Raw genomic sequence first — 7765 nt, 5'->3', positions numbered from 1 at the left:
TAGAACCCAACTAAATGCTGCACTAATGTCGTCTCTGAGCGGTCAAATGCAGATGCCTTTCATACCGGTTGCACCTCCGAGTGGACAGGAAAATTTTATGAATTGGTCTGAGCAAGCGTTTAATGCGTTCATTAACAATAGAATCAGGCTCATGACTCGACTGAAGAATTTAGCCGAGACTGTTACGTCAGGTCAAAAAGCCCCAGGTGAGTCGGTTAATGCTAGTGCTGGTAGACAAGCGGATAATAGATGTTTCAACAGATTTGAAACAGAAACGAGGTCGGTCAGTCCTGATGTCCTAGACTTGGAAGATGACAGAGATGACTAACTTGTTGAGGTTGATGATCAATCCTTAGATGATTCTAGATCACAGAGCAATGAGAATGTGATGAGACAGAGTCAACTATTGCATCTAATGAGAGCACAGGCATTTGGAAGAACTTTATAACTAAGTTAACTTCAGAATTGAAAGTTTTTTAGAGGCTAATAAACCAGAACAAGAGTATGCTTCAGTGTTTCACAGACACATCTTGTTTCTGGGGGGGGGGGGGGGGGTTCCTTAATTTTTATTTTACAGATGTAGCAAAGAATCCTTCAAAAAACAGATAAGGCCAAACTTTGGAAACAACAAAAAACACACACACATTACATTTAAATGAGGAATGTCTCCTCAAAATTGTATGACACTGGTTTAAAAATATCAAAAAGTTTTATTTTTCAAAGCAAAGGATGATGAAAAAATAATAAAAAATGTCATCAGAACATTTTACAAAGGTTGTGTGGTAACCCCATGTAAGACTTGATAGTAATATTGAAGAGGGAATAACGGATAGCAAAAAGTAGTCCAATAAAGCTTACAGCTATAACCATTAAATTTTAATACAATACCTTGGTAAACAAACGGGTCTATCATTTCTATATTTTGTCTTTTTGTCCCCCGCTTTCATGAAAGCCAGACATTGTTGTAAAGGCAGATCTCACAAAATCTTTATGATGCACATCTTAACTTTTGATTTAGTGTACTATGACTTTCATATTTCATATGTGTATTTCTAGTTACAAGACCTTTCTTGAGTAACCAAATTTGCAGATTTTACCTTGAACTTATTGTGACACTTTTACACAAAAATTCCAAACTTTTACTTTGGCCATAACTTTTGAATGGTTGGTACTAGGACTTTCATATTTCACATATGTATTCTTTGTTTGCAAGACCTTTTATTGGATACCAACAACTTTGACCTTTTGACCTTGACCTTGGAGATTTCTGTTCTTATGAAAAACTTTAACCTTGACCATGACTTTTGAATGATGAAAAGAAACACAACTTCATATATATAATTTTTGTAGAAGACCTTCCATTGAATACCAAGAACTTTGCCCCTTGGACCTTGACCTTGGAGTTTGACCTACTTTTCAAAAACTTTGACCTTGGCAAAACAAAGTCAGCCAAGACTGCATATTTCAAATGTATTCTTTGTGGCAAGACTTTTCATTTGATACCAACAACCTTGACCTTTTGACCTTGACCTTAGAAATATTTTAGTACTTATGAGAAAACTTTAACCTTGACCATAACTTTTGAATGGTAAGGGCTAGGGCTTTCATACTTCACATATGTAATCCTTCTGAGAAGATTTTTCATTGGATACCAAGAACGATAACCCTTTGAACTTGACCTTGGAGTTCAGTGATAATTTCTAAATAGCATGAGTTTGATAGAGGCATTCATATTATCCCAAAATGTCATTAAAAATGAATTTTGTAGAAGAGCACCGAAAGCGGGGGAACCACAATTCTTTGAATTTGCTTGTCATTATTGTAAGACCGCTTCCTATAGTACTATTCTCTGTCACCCTTGAATTTTCAATAAGGCGTGGCATTCTCGACGCTACGTAATTACAAAATGTAGCGTCTCTCTAATGGCGAATACTAGTAGATTCTCGTTGGTTAAGAAATTTTATAACATCAATAACTTTAAGTTGTTGTTGACAACGACGAGACAACTTAAACCCCACCTCTTTGACGCACGAAACCCTATCATTGGATCCTTGCTACACTCGTTGACATTAGCCAAATTTTTATCCCATGTATATTTCGATAGTGAATGAATTTCAAAGCTGTGTAAATTTCAGACGCTAATTAAAATATGCAACGTCAAGAATGCCACGCCTTACTGAAAGTCCAAGAATAACAGAGAATATGTACTATCAGGATAGATTTTCCCACCATTTTTAATTACTATATATTTTTGTTTTTGCTACATTTACATCTTAGCTCCGTTCCGTATGCTTATGTAGCTTATTCGACATGTTTTGCAGTTCAGTGATCGAATCGGTGAAATAAAACAATATCATCAGCATTAATTTGTTACATCAGAAGATAAAGACTTAACAGGTGCAGTTCAGTAGGTTCATTGCCACTTTTTATGATCATTGACATACTACAATACGAAAAACAAGGGGGGTAACACTTCTCCTTGTAAAAGACCAATTAAAATTAATTTTCAAAAAGTTTTGAAATATAACAAGATGATATTACGCACATCCTTATCATAGTCATGGTCGGAAACCCACGGGGTAGTGTATTTATATAGTATACATGGGGCGAACTATAACTGTAAGCAAAATCCCTTGAATACCAAAGTAATTTGATTTTGTTTACTGCATACATCACTAAATTTTCGTGACATCTTATTTTCGCGAGATAGGCATTCCCTCTTTATTAGCGATACACAGTTTTGACGAATTGCTGTTATTTCTCCGTATAATATTAAGGAATACTATTATGCGCGAGAATGAAATTTTTGCGAGATCACTGTCTCGCGTAATTACGCGAAAATAAAGTTTTCGCAGATAAAAAGTGATTTACAGTTATCGAGTCGAAAGCTTGTAAAATCAACAAAGCGACATTAAAAACGCTCCTTAGTCGGAAGAGCTTATACATATGATAAGACAATGGAGAGCGAAAATTACTCCTAAATACATAACTTGGGTTGAAAACAAAACTCTGCATCTGTTATAATATCATTAGTCACGTAATCATTTAAAATCATATATATATAAGTAATCACGTTTGATAAAAATAAAACTTGAAAAAAGACTTACAGGTGCTAGTTCAGTACCCCCCCCCCCCCCAATTATTGCCACTTTTTATGATCATTCCACATAAATTAAATATGGATGACACATATGTGATATAATCTATCATATCAATTCAGAAAATTTGCTTAAACTAACATTGTCTAAAGAATCTCTACCCCCACTCTATATATATAAATTAACGATTTTTTGTTTTCATTTCCGAAATAATTTTTTTGTCATTTCTGTTTGTCTTTACCTGTTGCAATTCAATGTTTTTGAACAATGAGAGAAAAGATTTCATTTTGATATGTATTTATACCAAAATATTAATAAAAAATAATAAAAAAAATTGTACATATATGCATACATGTAGCACTAAGTCTAGGTAAAAGTGTTCAATGGGCATAAAACTTTTTCACCACATAACAATTTTGACCTTTGGAGTTTGAGTTGCATCCGAGAACCCTCGCCATTGCTACCATACGGGGACATCAATGTTTCACAAACGCATCTTTTTTTTTTTTGTTCAATCCTTTGTTAACTAAAGTTGTTAGCACAATTTAAAAACAATACCACATAAAGCTATTTCAAATGACATCAAAAACATGTGACCTTGACTACCTATATGCTAAAAATAGCTTTTTAATTTTCGCCATAACTTTTGTAGAGAAGTATATTGTATTTGGTTCATTGAAATAAAGTTCTTGCATACACGCAACGTGACAACCGTTTGATACCATAAGTTCTGTAAATATAAATCCAATTCAATTGTCTACTGTGAAATCAACGTGTTGCTAAAAAAAATTCAATTTTTCTTAGAGAGACAATTTTTTTTGCATTTGATCATTTTAATTTGTATTGTCTTCTCACAATTTTTATTAAAATAAAAAATTTGGTGATATGACAACACCATATCTCCTATTTTATGTTATAACTTCACCAAACTTTCTATTTTAATAAACATTTGTGAGAAGACAGTATTTTCAATTCCGCCATTGTATTACGTTATCATTGAATTTGTCAGACACAGTCGTAATTTTTTAACATAACCGCCTCCATCTAAAGGGATAGGTGACAACAGCCCTAATATTGCCCACTAAATGAAATTATACCAGACGTAATTGTTTACGTGAAATATTATATTTGAGAAATTAACATTAATGTGTCTAGTTACAAGACGCGACTTAATTGCATATAATTGTTATCTCATGTTAGTAATACACTCAATTTTTGACATTTCACATCCCTAGTTCTCCCAAGTGATGTAAAAATCAAAGTACTCAGAAGTACAGAGAGCCGGGCTCATTTACAGAGTAGAATGGATTTCTTACATGAATCACGTTTATATTCTGATGAAAAAATTATTTTAAAACTATCAATATAAATGATAAGACACTGACAGTGAGTTTTTCAATCCTAATACCACGGTCCGACTTTGTCAGAATTTTTATTAATCTGGTAAATTTGCAGCTGAATGTAAACAAACAGGCCAGTCTGGTTCCCTCTCCTGCTTTACCTCGTATGTGTAGAGAACTACGGTAACACTGATTATCAAAAATCCTTAAAGCTAATGAACTATGTTCTTTGACTTATGAAGTTTTCAAAGTCATTACTACTAATATTTATTTTATATAGATAAAACTTCGTTTTATTTTTGTTGCTTTATTTAGCGTTTGTATTATCTCAAAAGCGGTTGATGTTAGCAATACACTATATTTTTGCACGTAACTTTAAAATGGCGACTATGGGGTCAACATCCTGCCTTGAACAGGATCACATAAGCCGGCAATTGCTCTCTGAGCAATAAGCCCGGCTAAAAATTAATATACATTCTGAACTGAATGAGGCAATGTCAATTTCACTTCTGCAATAGGATTCATCATTAATTAAACTTATTGTCACATTCTTTAAAAAAAAATAAAATTCTATATTAGAATTTCACTTATCATTGTCATTGTCCATATGATAAGTTAACTTCATCGTCTCAATCCATCCACGGTTCGGAACCGCATATAGCTCTCTGAATGGGAAAGAGTCGTACAATTTTGCCATGGTTTGCGACGATGACGTTTAAAACTAATATTTATACACATTTATTCGAATGCAGAAATTTACAAATTATATCAAGTGACTTATAGGTGCAATAAAATACCGGATGCAAATTTTTAATTTCCATACATTATTAAGCATGAAATATTTATGGAGATAAGTATAACAGTTGAACCTATTCCAGATCAAAAGTCCATAAAAACATTACACAATAGGAGAGGAACAAACACGAACCTCCAAGTTATCAGAGGTGGGACCAGGTGCCATGAAGGAGTGAGAGCATCCCTTGCATGTTTAGTCTACTACCGGTGAAACCGCCCGATGGGACCATAGCTTTTCTCCTCGTCTCTCTGTCACACCAGGCCAACAGGAAGCAATTTCAGTTGGGGGAATATATTTTCATTTGGTAGCACTCTCAACTACCAAAAATTCCTTGACAAGCAAAAAATTATTGAGGAGGCATGAGCATATAGTTGCTACGTTTTCAATAGTATACTACATGTCAGCAAAATTCTATTTTGTCCCCTCTCCAGTTCCTATGGCCATGCACACCTGGATTTCTGCACTTTTTTCAAATGCTTGCAAGAAAATGAGCTGATTTTGGTATGCAAGTGCATTTTGAGGAGTCATATTGTTCGCATTTCATTCTGCTTCCATGTTTTTGACGGAATTACTGCATTTTCACATTTTATGGGAACCACATTACACTTGTCTGTTGGGGACTAGCACTGCTAATGCAATACTTTCAGAATCTTGTACTTTAACTGCCTTGGATGAACAGTGTCACCATAAGAAACCTTATTTTTTTATGAAAATACTCTTTGGAAGAAGCAGCATTTGAAATATTTGCTTATATATGGTAAAAGCATACATGTATCAATGCAATTAATGAACAAAAATCTGAAATATAGTTTTCAATATTTTATTTCCAATTTTAGTCTCTTTACATATAATTTAAATGTAACTTTAACCAAAATCAAACTAGTTTATGTGTATTATATATAGAGTATATATTAAAGCAAAATTACAACATTCTTCAACATTAAAAACGAAATCTATTCATTATGCATCAAAGGGCCAATTAGATTTGATGAAATGTGTCATTTGTGCACAAAATCCAAATCATAATTAGCATGCTAATCATTTTGCAATTATGAATGGACCCCAGGAAGGGAGGGCATTGTTACCAGAATACATTTTCACATACACATCAAACTTTTTTCTCTGTTGTTTATAATTCAACTAAATCAATTCTTCTGATCCAATAATGGTATAAATTTTGACGAAGACAAAAAATCTGACCTATCATTTATTAAATATTCACAAAACCCTCAAATCTCTCAATCATTTATCAAAAGCAGGATGGGGGATGGTTTGATTTGCTTTCAGAAAATTGTTCCTACCATATTAAAATTTTGTATAGAAGATAATGTTCTGTTGCAAATCTGAGGTATATGAGCATTGAATAAAGAAACCTTAATCAAGTCTCTAACACTGCTCTGTGTTGTAATTAATGCAATGAAGGAGGGGAATTTATGAGTATGTGTTTTTTTTTATCCATACTATAATGACTTAAAACTAAAAAAAAATAATAGCTCTTCATTTATGAAGAAAACACAATGATCCTAAATACTGTAACAAAAAAATAACCTTATAAAACAGGCTTACAATAAACAAATTCCACTCAAACAAAGGAATTTCTTGTACATACCAAGAAACAAAGAGACTATAACAAAGAAAACACTGGTAATCTTATTTACAAAGGACTTCATTATGACAGAGAAAATCTGATTCACTGGGTATATGTTTGCTCTCTTTTTTTTCTTTCTTTGTTTTTTCTTTTTACGAATGTGAACCTTGAAATAAATATACAATAATGTTAATGGAAAACAAATGTACAAAATTATTCAGGGAATGAAATCTACAACTAAAAAAATACGTAAAACATGGAATTTTACATAGGAAATAGACTTAATAGTAATTTGGCAAAACAACTCTGCCAACAGATAAAATGACTTCAAGACAACATAAATAAAGGCAACAAAAAAATTTCCATGACATCCAAAAAAATTATTTGCAGTTAAAGAATTAAACTGAAATCATTTCTTTCTGAGGTATAAATTTTTAATGATTATACAAAACTATACATGGTATAGCATTGTGTAAAAACCTTCTTTTCCAACAGTTCCTATGCACCTAAATGTAAAATGTGTTATTTTCAACACATAGATCTGTATGTGCACATAACACAATCTTAGTAATGTTTGCACAAACATGATCATCATTAAAATAAATGAGTAGGCTCAGGGCTCTCACACCACTTTTTGGGACTGGGGCCGGGGCCGTTCAAATTGGGAAAATTATCGTCATTTTGGGAAAAGTTGGACAACACAAATTCATTTTTAAAAATCCTCAAATTTTGCTTTTCTAGCATTTTATTATCAATGCTAACTCTGGTTTGAATAAACAGTTAAAAAGAACAAACATGGGTACGTAGGCTATTTATGAAAGCACATTAGCTTTGTCATTACTATCTTTGAGTGTTGATATTGCGGTTATATGTCTTACTGCGTGACAGTCGCTAGTCACATAGTCCCGAATTTCCTCGATCACATGGGCAACTCTGCTTACCA

Source organism: Saccostrea cucullata, unplaced genomic scaffold, assembly GCF_032062105.1.
Source record: "Saccostrea cucullata isolate Sc308-1 unplaced genomic scaffold, CSIRO_AGI_Scuc_v1 ctg2979, whole genome shotgun sequence".
NCBI classification, from domain to species: Eukaryota; Metazoa; Mollusca; class Bivalvia; order Ostreida; family Ostreidae; genus Saccostrea; species Saccostrea cuccullata.
Note: the sequence above shows the minus strand (reverse complement) of the source record.